Below are 16,579 nucleotides of genomic sequence, written 5' to 3'. Positions count from 1 at the left end.
ATGCTTAGTGTCAGCTCATTCTAGGATTTCTGTCCCAAATTTCCAGGAAGGTCCACACCCCTGGGAGTCATTTCCCATGTAGAGACGGGGAGGGCAATGAGTTTGCTTGTCAAGTTGGCTGAATCTCTTTACTTTTTATTGGTCTGTTGAGGTCTTCTATTTCTTCTAGAGTCAGTACAGGTTGTTTGTGTGTTTCTAGGAATTTGTCTGTTTCATCTAAGTTTTCTAATTTATTGACATACAGTGGTTCATAGTATTCTGTTATGATCTTTTTTATTTTTGTGGGGTCTTTTTTTATTTTTGTGGGACCTCTAGTGAGGTCCCCTTTTCATCTCTGATTTTACTTATATGCATCTTTTCACTTTTTTTCTTTTTCAGTCTAGCTGAAGGGATTGTCAATTTATTGATTTTCTCAAAGAACTAGCTTTTGATTTTGTTTATTCACTCTATTGTCTTTTTTCAGTTTCATTTATTGCTACTATAATATTTGTTATTTCTTTCCTACTGCTCACTTTGAGATTAGTTTAGTTTAGTAATCTTTTTCTAGTTTCTCCAGGTGTGCAGTTAGATCTTTGATTTTAACTCTTTGTTCTTTTTTCAATGTAAGTGTTTAGGGCTAAAAAATTTCCTCCCAGTACTGCCTTTATTGCATCCCATAAATTTTGATAGGTTGTGTTCTAATTTTCATTTGTCTTGAGATATTTACTGATTTCTCTTACAATTTCTTCTTTGACCTGCTGATTTTTTGTGTTGTTTAACTCCATATATTTGTGAATTTTCCAGTTCTCCACCTGTTATTGATTTCCAGCTTCATCCCATTATGATCAGAGGAAATGCTTTGTATAATTTCAGTCTTTTAAAATTTATCAAGACCAGTTTTGTGACACGATATTTGTTCTATCCTGGAGAATGACCCATGGTTATTTGAGAAGAATGTATATCTTGCTGTTGTGGGGTGCAATGCAATGTTAGATCTAGTTCATTTATCATATTATTCAAGTTCTCTGTTTCTTTATTGATCCTCTGTCTGGATGTTCTTATCTATTGATGAGAGTGGTATATTGAAGTCTCCAATTATTATTGTAGAGGTAATATTTCTCCCTCCAGTTTTGCCTGTGTTTTCCCCATATATATATTTTTTCTTCTTTTCTTTTCTTTTTGCCTCATGTATTTTGGAGCTCCCTTGTTAGGTGTGTAGATACTTATGATTGTTATTTCTTATTGGTGAATTGCCCCTTTTATTAATATGTAGTGTACTTCTTTGTCTTTTATAACAGCTTTTCATTTAAAGTCAATCTTGTCCAATATTAGTGTAACTAAACCAACCCCTTTTTGGGTTAGTATTTGCATTGAATATATTTTTCCAACCTTTCACTTTCAATATATTTGTGACCTTGGATCTAAGATGAGTTTCTTGAAGTCACTGGATGGATCAATGTTTTTTAATCCAGTCTGCTAACCTGCGTCTTTTCTTTTTTTTTGGCATGGGCAGGCTCTGGGATTTGAACCCAAGTCTCCCACATGGCAGGTGAGAATTCTACCATAGAGCTATCTTTGCACTGCCCTAACCTGTGTCTTTTGATTGGAGACTTTAATCCATTAACAGTCAATGTTATTACTGAAAAGGTAGTACTTACTTCAACCATTTTATTCTTTGACTTTTTAAAAATTTATTTTTATTTTTAACTTTTTAATTGTGAAATATAACATATATACAAAAAGGCAATAAATTTCCAAGTACATTTTAACAAGTAGTTATAGAACAGATTTTAAGGTTGGGTATGGGTTAGAGTTCCATGATTTTTCATTTTTTCTTCTAGCTTCTCCAAGACATTGGAGACCAAAAGAAATGTCAATACAAAAATTCAGCAGTCATACTCATTTGTTAAATCCTGTCTTGTCTGATATACTCTTCCTTCTCTCTCTCTCTCTCTCTCTTTTTTTTTGGTGAAAAATAACATATATACAAAAAAACAATACATTTCAAAGTACATCGCAACAATTAGTTGTAGAACAGACTTTAGAGTTTGATATGAGTTACAATTCCACAATTCTAGGTTTTCATTTCTAGCTTCTCTAAGGTACTGGAGACTAAAAGAAACATCAATATAATGATTCATTAGTTAAACCCTGCCTTCTCTGTATAACTCCACCATCACCTCAATCCTTTATCCTTTGATTTTTATATATCATATCTTATTTTTGTTTCTTTTTATACCCTTTTAGTTACCCTTACTGATAATTTTCATTTCTACTTTGAGTTAAGCCTCTTCTTTGACATTTGGGTCAACTTATTCTAGATCTTTAAAATTACCTATGTTTAACAGATCAAAACTGTTATATAAGGGGTGCAGACCAGTTCCAAAAGGCCCTAGGGAGAGGATCGGGAAAGACCCCCAAAGCCTTGTTTGTTTGTTTTTTTAGCTCCCCAAAGCTGCACTTTCTTGGTCTGCCCAGCAGATGGTGTGCTTCATAGAACTATTCTCTACAGCCCTGAGGAGGGAGAGTGCTTTTTCAAACTTCATAAGCTCCACCACTGGCATGAATGGTGTTAAAACAATATCCAGGGGAAATCTTTTTGGGGCAGCTGGAACCATGATTCAGAGCTTTCTAAACTCGCCCATTAGAAACCACTCTTGGCATTTGGCCTTGCCTCCTTCTTGTTCCTGGCAAGGAAGGGCTCCGCATTCCTCTTCTGCCGCAACCAGTCACAGACCATACTAAGGCTTCATGCCTCCAGGGTAGCGGATGGATGCTGACCACCGCCATGACATAATTTACTTACAGTATCTTTACTACAGCTTCTCAGTCTCCTTCTCCTGTTCTTTTCTGGATGCTATACAGTACTCCTCTGACCACTGGAGCCCTAGAACCATTGTTTTGTACAGTTTCTGCCTGTCCGCTACCTGCTTTTGAAGGAGGAATGTGTCTTGCAGCTCCTTACTCTGCTATTTACCCCAGCAGTTCATTCAGACATGCTTTTGTATCTTCCACCTTACACTCAAGTTTCTAAAAATAAACTTTAAATAAACTTGTATATACATATTTACTTCACTTTCTCACCTCTTATTTGCTCTTTAGTGAACTCTAATTTGGTTTTCACCTGCACCTCTGCACCTAAGTTTACTTGCTAAGTGTTCATTCACCTTCATGTTGTCAAATCCAATTGACATTTTTCAGTTTTTGTTTTATTTTGCTTCACAGAAGCATTTTTCAGAGCTGTCAGTTCCTTCCATTTGAAATACTTTTTCTCTTGGCTTCAATGACACTATACATAAATGGTTTACTTCTAGTCTTTTGGCCTTTCTTTCCAAGTGTGTCTTGGGGCCTTCTCCTTTTATATCCTAACTTTAAATTAGAATACCTCAGGGTTTGATCCTTGGCGCTTTTATTCCTACTTGGTAGTAGGGAAGAATGCTTTAGGATCCAAGAGCCATCTATGTGGAAAACACACGTGCACAGACAAAAATTTGTACCCGAATGGTCATAGTAGCTTCATTCACAGTAGCTGCCAACTGGAAATAACCCAAAAATCTATTAACAGGTTTATTAGTTTCCTAGTTACTAAAACAAATACTATATAATGGGATGACCTATCAACTGGAACTTATTAGCTCATGGTTTCAGAGGCTAGAAGGCTTGCTTGCTCCTGGAGTCAGTATCTTTTGACTGGCTGGCCATCTTTGGGTTTCCTAGGCTTTTCTGTCACATGGAAATGCACATGGTGGTATCTTTTCCTTTCTCTTCTGGGTTCCATTGACTTCCAGTTTCTGGCTGCTCCTTAGCTTCTTCTTTCATGTCCAATTTTCTTTGCTTATAAGTACTTCAGCCATGTTGGATTATGGCTCATTCTGTTTGGGCAAACCTTAACTAATAACATCTGCAACATTCCTATTTACAAATGAATTTATACCCACAGGACAAGAGGTTGGAACCTGAGCATGCCTTTTGTAGGGGAGATCATCAAATCCCTAACAATAGTGAATGGATAAACAAAAATGCATTATCTACACAATGGGCTATTGTTCAGCACTCAAAGGAACAGACTGCTGATATACATAACATTTATGACTCTCAAATACATTGTACTAAGTATAGAAGACTAAACAAAAAAGTACACACTGTATAATTAAATTTATTTTAAAATTCTAGAAAACATGTGTCAGTCTAACTTGACAAAGACATATCAGCACTGTCTGGGGTTGAGGGCAAAGGGAGGTATGGATTGCAAAAGAGCCTGAGAAAACTTTTTGGAGTGAAGGAAATGTTCTGTATCCTAATGAGGGTGGTTTCACAGGTATATATACCAGCAAAACTCATGAAATTGGACACATTAAATGGCAGCAATTTATTGCATGTAAGTTTTACCTCAATAAAGTTGATTAAAAAATATATATGCCTATAATTTTCACATTCATGTCTTTAGCATAGTTCCATCTTATGAACTTCAGACTGGATCCATCTGTTCAATTGACAATTCTATTTTGATATTTCATAGAAATTTCAAACATGTCTAAAATTGAACTCTCCACAGAGCTTTTTCTTACTCAGTAAATTAGAAAAGCTGTTGTAGCAAAGAGATTTCAAAATACAATGACTTAAAATAGAACTTTATCTCTCTCATGGAACAATCTAGAGATGGGCAAGCTGTTGCTGGTAGTGTGAATCTAACATCCTAACCCCTGGCTTCCATTTCAGCGTCCCAAGAAATCTTCAGTTTTCATCATATCCTAGCCAGCAGGAACAACAAAAGGGCCTGAAAAGTGCCTATAATACATTTCCTTTTCAGGGACATGACTCAGAAGTGTCAAATCACCCTCCTTCATAGCAAAGGAGACTGCGAAATGCTATTATTATGAAGCCATTGCTCAGCTAAAATTTTATTTCTGTGGTAGTAGGGAAGAATGAATATTAAGGGATGGGACTTCATCTTGGGTGTGAGGGGACTTGGGAAAATAGTTTTTTTTTAAATTTAAGCAAAATATTAATTAAAATTTTATTAAAAATATATTACAAAGTTCATGGGCCCATTTTAAGTAAAGTAGTTCATTGGTGAAGATTTAGAATAATGGGTAGATAAGAGGTGCTTACATATTGGCATATTGCCTAATAAGTGCACATATCTAGGGACCATCTGTTCATGTTCCTTATTGTCAATTGCACTGTTTCTGGCTAATTTTGCTTATTGCATGAAAAAGAAAAGAAGCAATGTTGTTATTACTCACAATGCCATGGTTCTTCAGAAACCTGTTTGTATTAAAATAGTATAGATCTCCTTGTCTCTGCAGTTCTTTAATACCATTTATTTAATGCTGGTTACAGCATTACTCATTATGTTGCATCATCCATGGGGTATCATGCATGAACACTGGCTTCCACCGACTCTCAGAGTTTGTTATTGTGCCTCATTGTTGATGACCAAAAATGCAGGTCTTACTCAGAGTAAGCATGAAAATGCAAATGATCCTTCATTTTCTGGTAGTGTTAAATTTACCATTCTTAAATTTATGAATACACGTAGAACGACACATCTTTCAACTGTTTTTTCTTGATCTCTTTAGGTTGTAATTCCTACATTCCTAGAATGTAATCTCCTACAATGCAGACTGCATCTCTGTCTTCCCCATACCACCACCAGAGGGGACAATCGGTGAGGGAAGAGTGGGCAGAGTAAGAAAAACAGTCCATTTGCACAAGAAATGTTCATCCTTTGTCAAGCACAGCTTAAGACTGATCTGAGAGAGCATGACATCATCACGTCCATCAGAATCAAGAGAGGATATTGATTGGAAGGGCCTGTTGCCATTGGGGAGCAAGGGTCTCAAAAGACCTCAGAGGACTTATCCTGGAGGAATGCCTGATATGTGATACAAACCTGTGAAGGGGTTGGGGTAACTACCCTGAGTGCCTGTAGCAGGAGGTACACAGGTAAAAGATGCCTTCTCTCACCTTCACCACCCTTGTGTGCTGTAGATCGAAGGTGGCACTGCAGTTGAAGCATACATGGTCAAGAGTTGAGGCAGGAAAGTCAGTGTCCACACATGTAGCTCAAACAAAGGTTAATAGAGACCATTGCTGACCCAGAGTCCTACACTCATATCTGATGTGAGTGAGCTATTCAAAATCATGTTGGCTCCATTCTTGTGGCCAGTCTCATATGATCCTGCAAAAGAAATACCCTACTGGACAGTGGCAGTGATTTGCTTACAATACTGTCCTCCTGGACCTGGGGCTCAGTCATGGTATCCCAGGATAGCTCCATATACATGAGTTCCAGAGTTCCTTGGGATATTTGGTTGACCTCATCCACAGGTACAGGAGAACATCCTGAAGGGGATAAATGGAGATTGGGCCTATGCAGGTAGGTCTTGGCCATGGTTTGGGGCACCCTATCCAGATAACACTATTGACCCCTGTTTTTCCCAGAGATTCTACTTTGGAAGGACTTATAAAGTTCCAAAGATTGCACTTCAAATCTCAGGGATTTCCTAAGGCATAGAACCTGGGTCTGAGAGTAATACTTTTGGGAACAACAGCAGTTTGCAACCATTTATGTGCCTGATTAAACTAGAAACTTGGAAGCCATCTTTGACATCTCTTCACTTCACCAAGTCTTTCAAATTCTTCCTTATAAATATGTCATGTCCCTGCTCAAATCTTTCAATGACTTCCCACCATATTTGAATAAAACCCCACATCCTTACCATGATTTTCAGGGCCTGTATGGTCTGGGCCCTACTACTTTTCCAGCCTCCTCCATCGTCACTCTGGGTCTTCTTCTTCCAGGACTTTCACATAGGCTATTCTGTTTGCCTTGAATGCTCTTTTTTTCAAACTTCATTAGGCTAAATCTCTTCAGGCACAAATGTCATTTCCTCACATCGACTTTCCAGGACCTGCCCCAATCTAAATTACATTCTGCTGTATAACACATGGAGTTTTTCTTCCTGTCTTATCAGAGGGTTCATAGTTATAGATTTATTTCTGTAATTTTTTGTAAATGTTTCTCTCCTCAGGCTTCAAAAAGGCAGGGGACATGCCTGTTTTACTCACTGCTGTTATCCCAGCATCTAGCATGATGCCTGGGATATGGTTGACATCTTGGTTGATGGACTATATATATTTGTTGATAAATTTGGGAACATTGCCTGGCTGTCATTGGAGAGTGAATTTGATGAAATCATTATTATGTGAGACTTTCCTGGTGGTGAGACTTAGGGCATCTTCTCTAGCCCAGGTGGACTTGAGATGCCTTTTTTACCTCCTTAAAACAGGCCCAGGGATGCAGGCTGCTTTTCTTTACTTGTAAAAGCAGCCATCATGTACCTTACATCCTGTGGTCCTTTACCCTAGAAGACAGTCTATGGAGTAGGGCATGGTGTTTTTAGTCTCCTGATTCCCAGTTGCTTTTGAAGATAATGTTAAAGGCAAAGAATTATAAGGCAAACAAACAAGATGAAGCTACAACTTTCCAGGAATTCCTAAATACTCCTAGTCATGATTTCTGGGCTAGATATTGTTCTCTTAGGATATGGAAGGAAGTCCATTTGGACTCTTACTCTCTGTTTTAATTTCTAAAGGTGGAGTTTATCAAATTACTTTAAACACAGAAGTCCTCTTCATCTCCTTCAGGAAGTGAAGTCCAGGCTTGGCAAACCAGCTGTGGCAGAATCACAGTGGTCTTCTTGTCTCTAGTGGGCAATTTGTAATTCTGAGTTCAATCACACTAGGCCTCCACCCCTTTGCTTTGGGTGGTAGCCTCACACAGTTTTGAGTAGAAAAGAGTCTGTGGATGTTAATGCAATTAGGCTAATGAAATCTATCATCCACTGAGTTGCCAAGCACTGTACTAGACACATTACAATCATTATCTCATAGGAATCCTCACAGGAATGATTTTCTCCATTTTAAAGATGAGCAAAATGAGACACAGAAAGTTTAAATAATTTTTCAAAGTCTGTCTGACTCCAAAGACCACAGTGTTATTATTGCAGTTGGTTCTTTCAAAGCAAGAACAAAACACAGTTTATGCATCTTACACTGCTGCCACCAAAGAAACTGGTTTGGAGAAATTTTGACTAGCCACTGCCAAATTCCTGTTTCATAGTGCTGGCCACTTGTTGTTGGAGGTTGTGAGATCTTTAGGAGATCATTAGGAAATTAAGCTGGACATAGCCTGGCCATGTGCTCTGCTGGAAGTGGCTGACATAGGCTGTCTTTATGGATAAGGGAGATGTAGCAGAGGATGGCATCTGCCAAGAGTGCTGCTGGAAGGAGGCATGAAACAGATGTACTCCTATCTCTGACAACATCTTAAAGTGCATGGAACAGGTGATGAAAAACTTATGTCTTAAAGAAAAAGGTTGATGTAGATTCATGATAGCAGCCCAACTCTAGTGGGCCTTTGCCTGTTATTAATTTCCAACTTCATTCTATTATGATCCAATAAAGTGTTTTTGGTTGATTTCAGTCTTTTTAAATTTATTGAGACTTGCTTTGTGACCCAGCTATATAGTGTATCCTTGAGAATGACCCATGAACACTTGAGAAGGAATTGTATCTTGTTGCTGTGGGGTGTAATGTTCTATAAATGTCTTTTAACTCTAGTTTGTTTATTGTATTATTCAGATTCTCTGTTTCTTTACTGATCCTCTCTTTAGATGTTCTGTCCATTGATGAGAGCAGGAAATTGAAGGCTCCAACTATTATGGTAGAGGTGTCTATTTCTCCTTTCAGTGTTTCAGTGTTTGCCTCATATATTTTGGAGCACCCTGGCTTGGTGCATAAATATTTATGATTGTTATGTCTTCTTGTTGAATTGTTCATTTTATTAATACATAGTGCCCTTATTTGTCTCTTTTAATGTTTTACATTTGAAGTCTAATTTGGTGGATATTACTATAGCTACTCCTGCTCTTTTCTGACTTTTGTTTGCATGAAATAGCTTTCAACCTTTCACTTTCAACCAGTTTTTGTCCTTGGGTCTAAAATGTGTCTCCTCTATACAGCAATTAGATGGGTACTGTTTTTTTAATCCATTCTGCCAGTCTGTGTCTTTTGATTGGGGGAGTTAATCCAGTAACATTTAGTGTTATTACCATAAAGGCAGTACTTTCTTTTACCATTTTGCCTTTGGGATTTTATATATCATATCTATTTTTTTTTCTCTTTTTACCTTTACTTCATTTCTCCACTCTTCCCCACACCTCTCTCTTCTGCCTTTTCCTATCTGCCTCTAGTGCTATCTTCAGTATTTCTTGCAGTGCTGGTCTCTTGGCCACAAATTCTCTCAGTGATTGTTTATCTGAAAATATTTTAATTTCCTCCTCATTTTTTTTGGGGAGGCTGCACAAATCTGGAAATCAAACCCAGGCCTCCTGCATGCAAATCAAGCATTCTACCACTGAACCACCTGTGCACCTCCCCGTCATTTAAAAAATTTTTTTAAAATTAAGTTTTAAATAAAAAAAAATATAACAACAAACACAAACATTCTTAACATATGATCATTCCATTCTACATATATAGTAACTCACAATGTCATCCTATAGTTGCATATAGAGGTTCTCTTGGGGGTGACTCTTAGGTCTAATTTTAAGTAAGCTTGACCTATCCTTTGTGGAGTTAAGTTTCATATGAACAAACACCAAGATTGGGGGCTCAGCCTATTGCTTTGATTGTCCCCACTGCTTGTGAGAATATCAAGAATTCTCCACTTGGGGAAGTTGAATTTTCCCCCCTTCTCATCATTTCCCCAAGGGGACTTTGCAAATGCTTTTTTACTCACTGTTCAAATCACTCTCTCCCCCTTATTTTTGAAGACAATTTTGCTGGATATAGAATTCTTGGTTGGGACTTTTTCTCTTTTAGAATCTTTAATATATCATACCACTGCCTTCTGCCTCCATGGCTTCTGCTAAGAAATCCAAACATAGTCTTATTGGGCTTTCTTTTTATATGAGGGATTGCTTTTGTCTTGCTGCTTTCAAAATTCTTTCTCTTTGACATTTAACAGTTTGATTAGTAAGTGTCTTGGAGTATGTATATTTGGATCTGTAATTTTTATGTCTTTCATAAAAAATGGGAAATTTTCAGTGATAATTTCCCCCACTAGTCTTTCTCTTCCTTTTCCCTTCTCTTCTCCTTCTGGGACACCCACAGCACATTTATTCATGTGCTTCATGTTGTCATTCAGTTCCCTGAGACCCTGCTTATATTTTTCCATTATTTTCCATATATTTTCTTTTGTATGTTGGATTTCAGATATCCCATCCTCCAGTTCACTAATCCTTTCTTATGCCTCTTCAAATCTACCGTTGTAGGTTTCCATTGTTTCTTTCATCTCTTCTGCTGTGCTTTTCATTCCCATAAGTTCTGTGATTTGTTTTTTATTTAACTTTTGGTTTCTTTTCTTTTTTTTTTTTTTTTTTTTTTTTTTTTTTTTTTTAAAGGAAAGACAGAGAGAAGGAAGGAAGGATAGAAGGAAGGAAGGAAGGAAGAAAGGGAAACATTTTTAAACATTTTCTTGTTTTATTGTATTCTGTTTCTCCGTTTTTGTTACATGGGCTGGGGCCGGGAATCGAACCGAGGTCCTCCGGCATAGCAGGCAAGCACTTTGCCCGCTGAGCCACCGCGGCCCGCCCTTGGTTTCTTTTCTTGTTTGCCTTCTTTAACTCCCTCAACTCATTGATTTGATGTTTGATGATATTTTCCATGTCTATTCGAACATCCTAAATTAGTTGTTTCAACTTCTGTATCTCATTTGAATTGTTGGTGTGTTCCTTTGGGCCATATTTTTGATTTTCCTAGTATGATTCGTTATTTTTTGCTGGTGTCTAGGTATTTGATTTCCTTGATTAGTTTATTCTGGAGATTATTTTGACTCTTTTAATTAGGATTTTCTTGCTGGATGGCTTTGTTCTTTATCTGTTTTTTGACATTCGGTTCAGCTTATTCTAAACCTCTAGCTCAGGTTTTGTTTAACAGATCAGAATTTTTCAGTTCTTGTTTTTCTGTTTCTTGCCCTGTCTATATGGAGCATTTTTTTAGGAGGGTTTACTCAGATAATATAGACCCCAGTCATATTTTCCCAGACCTGGACGGCCTCCTCTCAGGAGGAAGGAGTCACCTGCATCAGTTTTCCCTGAGGGTGATATGCAGCAGGTTTGACAGACTTTCCTATGAAGCCTCTAGACTCTGTTTTTCCTATCCTTCTCAGTATGTGGTGCTTGTCTGCTTGAGGCTTCCCACCAGCATAAAGTGATGCAGTGCCTTTAACTTCAGCAGAGTCTTCCTGCTGGGGTTGGGTGAGACAAAGGAGAGGTTGTAGGCTGGCTTTAATTGCTTCAGTTTTCCAGGCCTGGGGTCTGAATTCTTTGAGGGAGGGATTCCACCTGAGCTGGGCCTCACCCCTCTCCGGGGGAAGGCACAGCCTCCAGGGAATTAACTTCTTTTACCTGATCAGCTACTTTGTCTCTCAGACAAGCTTAATTCTGCCCTTGCTGGGGGCAGTTGGAGCCTGAGAAGCCTTGCAGTTCTATCTAATGAGCTGTTAAGTAGTAGAAGCAAAGTAGAAAAAAAATCCTTTTCGGAGCAGGACCCCTCTTCCTTGGGCTTGTTAATCAGGAGCTGAAGTTGGTACGTTGCTTTATGTATCTCTAGGCTCCATGTAACCCCCTTTTTTAGGGTCCAGCCCTTTTCAAGTATTTTGTGCTGTTGGACTAAAAAAGCCTCTGTTGCCATTCCCCCCCACCCCCACCCCCCCACCTCCACTGCTGGGGCAAAAACTCCTAATACCTTTAGCTCTTATTCTAGGTTTATCTGAGCTGGGGGCCTATTTTTAGTGGTCAGAATTTGTTAATTAAATCTGCAATTGTACATTGTTGAGCTAAGCCCTGGCTGCTAGTAAAGTTTCTTTCCTTTCTCTTCAGGGAACCAGACTTCCGTGCCCATGGCGGAGGGCCATGGGCCTCTGTAGGTTGAAGGGCTTACAGTTCTGTGGGGGGTCACAACTGGTCCAGCTTGTCCAGACTGATGTACACTATCTGTTCAATCACTGATGTGGCCCCAGCAGTTGTTATATATTGCTCCTTTTTCCTGGCTTTTTACTAGCTGCTCTGGAGGGCGAACTAGATTCCATATCTCACTAAGCCACTATCTTGCCTCCCTTAGGTGGTTTCTTAAGCTTAACTTCTTACATGACTAATTTATAAGAGCCACCAGTCCCTGTTTATTTGTGCTCTCAGTCCCAGATGTTCTTGTTTTGGCTTGGCCTATATGTGTCCACACCCTGGCATGACATAAATGCCGAACCTTTGCAAGAGAAGGATGAATAACATAGTTTGTTTTTAATAAATTAATAGACTAATAAATTAATTCAGTAAGTATATATTAAGTGCCTATTATGCACCAGATCTGAAGCTTGATGCTGAGATTAGAATAATAGAAAAAAAGTCTAGTGGGATAGAAGGATATTAAGTAAGTATTTATGTACATAATTATTTATTCACAATTTTGGTAAGCTCCATGATGAAAAAGTAGTGTTCTCTTATAGCATGTGATTGGGAGATCTAATTGAGTGTGGGTGTGTGGGTATGAGCTTCAGGGAAGGCTTTTCTTAGAAAGTCGCCTCTATAACAGATCCTATCAGTTGTTTGTAACAGACTGTCTGGATTGCTTGCTAAACACCCATTTAACCCTCCTTAGAGAACTATCGCCACTTTTTATTTTCCAGTATCCACTTTCCTCTATTTATCCTCTATTTATATATGCTTCAGAGAAGGTAGTCCCAGGATATGGGTCCTGATTGATATGAGCCAATTATGCTAGTTTAGTCTGCCTGCAGTTGTTATAATTTCGGCCATCAAGACAAAAAGAGAAATCTGCCAAATGGCTTTTGGGAAAATTTTTCTCACTCTTTAGAAGGCAGAGATCCCCCCCACTTTTTTTTTTTTTGCCTCAATTTTGCCTTGTCTGGATATGAATCTAATGACTGTGAGTGGAGCTTGTTTAAGGACAAATCCCACTCACCAAAGGTGGAGCATAAACATGGAAAGAAGCTGGGTTCTTTTTCCTCTGGTGGATTGAATTGTGTACTCCAGTTTGGACGTGTTCTTGGTCTTAGTCACATCCTGTTCGGTTTGGACCCATTGTAAGTAAGATCTTTCCAAGATGTTACTTTAGTTAAGTTGTGGCCCAGCTAGTCGGGTTGGGCTTTAATCCATTTTTCTGGAGTCCTTTATAAGCAGAGTGAAATACAGAGAGAGAAGCCACAGGAAGCAGTGAGAAGTGAGTCAGTGGAACATAGAAGAAAAAGGAGAAGACACTGCCATGTTCATTGCCATGTGGCAGAAAAGCCAAGGAACTTCAAAGGTTGCTGGACAGTTCGCAGATACTGAACCTGGGAGGAAGCAAACCTTCTAGCATGTAAAACCATAAGCCAACAAATTCCTGTTAAGCCAACATACATGGTATTTGTTTTAGCAGCTGGAAAATGAAAACATTTCCTTAATTATATAAGTCAACCATGGAGCCCCCTAGTTTGGAGTTTTCAAACTTTCCTTATTATGTGAGCCAAGGGAGTTAGGATTTCTGTTATATGCACGTGAGAGCTTTCCAACTAATGTAGACCTGAAAGATAAGAGGGGTTATCCAGATAATGGGTTGAGTAAGGAAGACAGAAAAACAATATGTGCAAAGCCCCTGAAATGGAAAAAAGTATCCACGTGGCTGAAGAACAACAATAAGGAAGAGTGGCACAAGATGAAGCAGGGGTCAGATCATGAAGGGCTGTGGGTCATTATCCTAACTGATAATTAGCTAATAACTGATGTTTGGGCCCCTATATTCAGGCTTATAACTTTTCACGTGTTTTGAATAACTCCCCAAAGAATGAGACCTGCCTGCTTATTTCAACTTAGTACCCATGGTCACCAGCTCTTTGGCACTTTAGAATCTGAACTTGTTTCTTGTCAGGCTCTGCTGGTTGTCAGTATCTTCTGCATGAGTGCCCGTCTTAGTTTTCCAGGCTTCTGTGACAAATACCACACAATGGGTTCTATTAAACAACAAGAATTTATAGCAGATGGTTTCAGAGGCTGAAAGTACAGAATCAAGGCATCGGCAAGAGCATACTTTTCCTCTGAAGTCTGTAGTGTTTTGGTGCTGGCTTACAGCAATCTTTGGGATTCCTTGGCTTTCATCTCTGCCTCCAGTCACTTTCTCCTTTGTGTCTGCTCTTCAGGTTTCCAAATTCTGGCTCCTCCTTGTGGCTTGCTTTGACTTCTGGCTTCCAGTTTCTTTGCTTTATAAAGCTCCCAGTAATTGGATTAAGATTCACCATGATACAGAGAGAACAGACACTTAGACACGAATGTTTGGAGATGCAGAGTTCAGCAGACGTCACCAAGTGCCTTCGTATAGGATGCCAAGCAAGCCAGAACCCAGAGTTTTTCCCTGAAGAAGCTAAGTGAAGGCCTACAAATGCTTAGAGAGGAAGCCACTGGAATCAGGAGCTGTAAGTAATGGAACCAGGAACAAGGACTCCACATGTCAGCCATGTCACTCATGTGACAGACATCAGTCTTTCTTCAGAGTCAAGGTATCTTTCTCAGGATACTTGAGTTTGATGTTTTTATGGCCTTTGAAATATAAACTTGTAACTTAATAAATCCCCTTTATAAAAGCCAACCCATTCCTGGTATATTGCGTTCCAGCAGCAATAGCAAACTAAAACACTAATCTTTGTAGAGTTTTAGTTTCTGCCTTATTTTTCTGATCACCATTCGGTATGGACCTAACCTGGAAATACAGTCCCTGTATAATTTCCCACTGTGGCTCAGTTTACAACTACCTTGCTCATTACTTTGTGGTCAGTCCCTAGTGCTTAGGACAAGTTATTTCTTGAGGCTCTAACTTAAAGAGAAATTACTGAATTTTTTATGTTTCCAAGACCAATTCCAATAGGGTCTTTTAAGGTCCCAACAGAAAGCTGTGCATCCGTAGGCAAAATACCTGGCAATGAAATTAGATTACCCAGTGGTCTGTGAGTAAAGGAACAAAGAGGAAATAATTTTTTAATACCTGGGAAATTGCATAACCTCCAAAGATGGTGGATTTGATTAACATTTGACCTGGGCTAACTTCAGTTTTGATTCCCCAGAAACAACAGATCATCCAGAAAGTTTTGAGGCACATCCACCATTCAGGGTGGATGAAGGGGGAAAGAGTAGGGGAAGCCTGCAACTCTTGAGCTCAGTCATGCTAAATTATTTGCCTCATTAAGGCTTAGCAAAAGCTTTACTTAGTAGAAATAATTTGACTTCACACAGAACAGATTCTCTTTTTGTAGTATACTGCTTGTATTTTGAAATGTCGACATGAGAAGATGTCTTTTAGTCGGATTTAATTTAAAGGTTTTGCCCTAAATTTTGTCAACTCTGTCATTATTGAGCAGTGACATAGGAAAGCAGTTGCCTCAGAAAGTAGAAAGTAGATCTTTATAGATTATATCTAATGCCAGCAGTGACACAACATCCTTCTTGATAACAGTAGGGATGGTAGTTGTAAATTCAAAGAGTTTAATAATTGATACTTAATAATTAATTAATACTAATTAATAATTAACATAAAATATAATTTAATAATTTTGGCATATGTATACAGCCATGAGACCATCACCATTATCAAGATAATAAACATTTTTCACTTCCCAAAGCTTCCTCGTGCCCCTTTGTAATGCCTCCTTCCTGCCTCTCCTACCTTCCTTCCCTGTCCTAGGCAACCACTGAAGTTTCATATAGATTGAATCATATAGTATGTATTTTTGTGGGGGCAGGGGTCTGGCTTATATAACTCAACATAATTACTCAAGATTCATCCAGATTGTTTCATGTATCCATAGTTCATTCTTTTTTTATCACCGTTTTTATTCATTAAATGAATGTGACACACTTTGTTCATGCAGGCATCTGTTGATGGATGTATGGGTTGTATCTAGTTTTGGCTTATTACAAAAAAGACTCTTATGACCATTTTTGTACACAAAAAAAAGACTCATCCTGATTCAGTTGGCTACACCTTAACTAAAAATGATGTTTTCAAGTGGTGCTTTTTACAACTGGTTTCATATATTTACAAGAATGTGGGTTAGGATTAAGAATATGTCTTTATTGTGGTACATAATTCAGTCTACGACAGCCTGAAAGACTTGGATCCTGGCTTCTCAATATAGCCTAGTGCTCAAGCACTCAGACTTTGGAACCAGGTTCCAATTAACAGTTGTATGAACCTAGGCATATTATTTAACTTTTCTAAGATAAGGTTTAGTTGTCTGTTAGGAATAATAGTAGTACTTAACTCCGTGTTGTGAGGATCAAGAGAAGTAATCTAGGATGAGTGCTCAGTGCAGCAGAGAATTTCATTGATGTTAGCTGTTATTTAAGTCATTGTTGCTCCTCATCACTGTGGTAATTGTGGGTTGGGTCTGGATTATGTTATGAACTGAAGACCCTCTCACCCTCTCACCTTTTCCATCATCAGGGATGATACAATGCCACACAGCTATTTATGGTGCACTTTT

General features: G+C 38.5%; 1 long non-coding RNA gene across 3 annotated transcripts in view; it reads left to right on the top strand.

Moving 5' to 3' along the window:
- Positions 1-16,579, top strand: part of LOC143677801 (uncharacterized) — a 177,802-nt gene that overhangs the window by 64,927 nt on the left and 96,296 nt on the right. The window contains exons 3-4 of one of the 3 annotated variants that reach the window (XR_013172892.1): positions 5,562-5,928; positions 14,243-14,666. The exons of 1 other annotated variant lie outside the window; for it this stretch is intronic. This is a non-coding gene — a long non-coding RNA (uncharacterized LOC143677801). Of the gene's footprint in view, positions 1-5,561; positions 6,554-14,242; positions 14,667-16,579 lie in introns of those variants that run through there. One more of the 3 variants, XR_013172891.1, reaches the window with a different exon arrangement.

This window comes from Tamandua tetradactyla, chromosome 3, assembly GCF_023851605.1.
Source record: "Tamandua tetradactyla isolate mTamTet1 chromosome 3, mTamTet1.pri, whole genome shotgun sequence".
Taxonomy (NCBI): Eukaryota; Metazoa; Chordata; class Mammalia; order Pilosa; family Myrmecophagidae; genus Tamandua; species Tamandua tetradactyla.
This window is presented reverse-complemented; position numbering and strand designations above follow the sequence as displayed.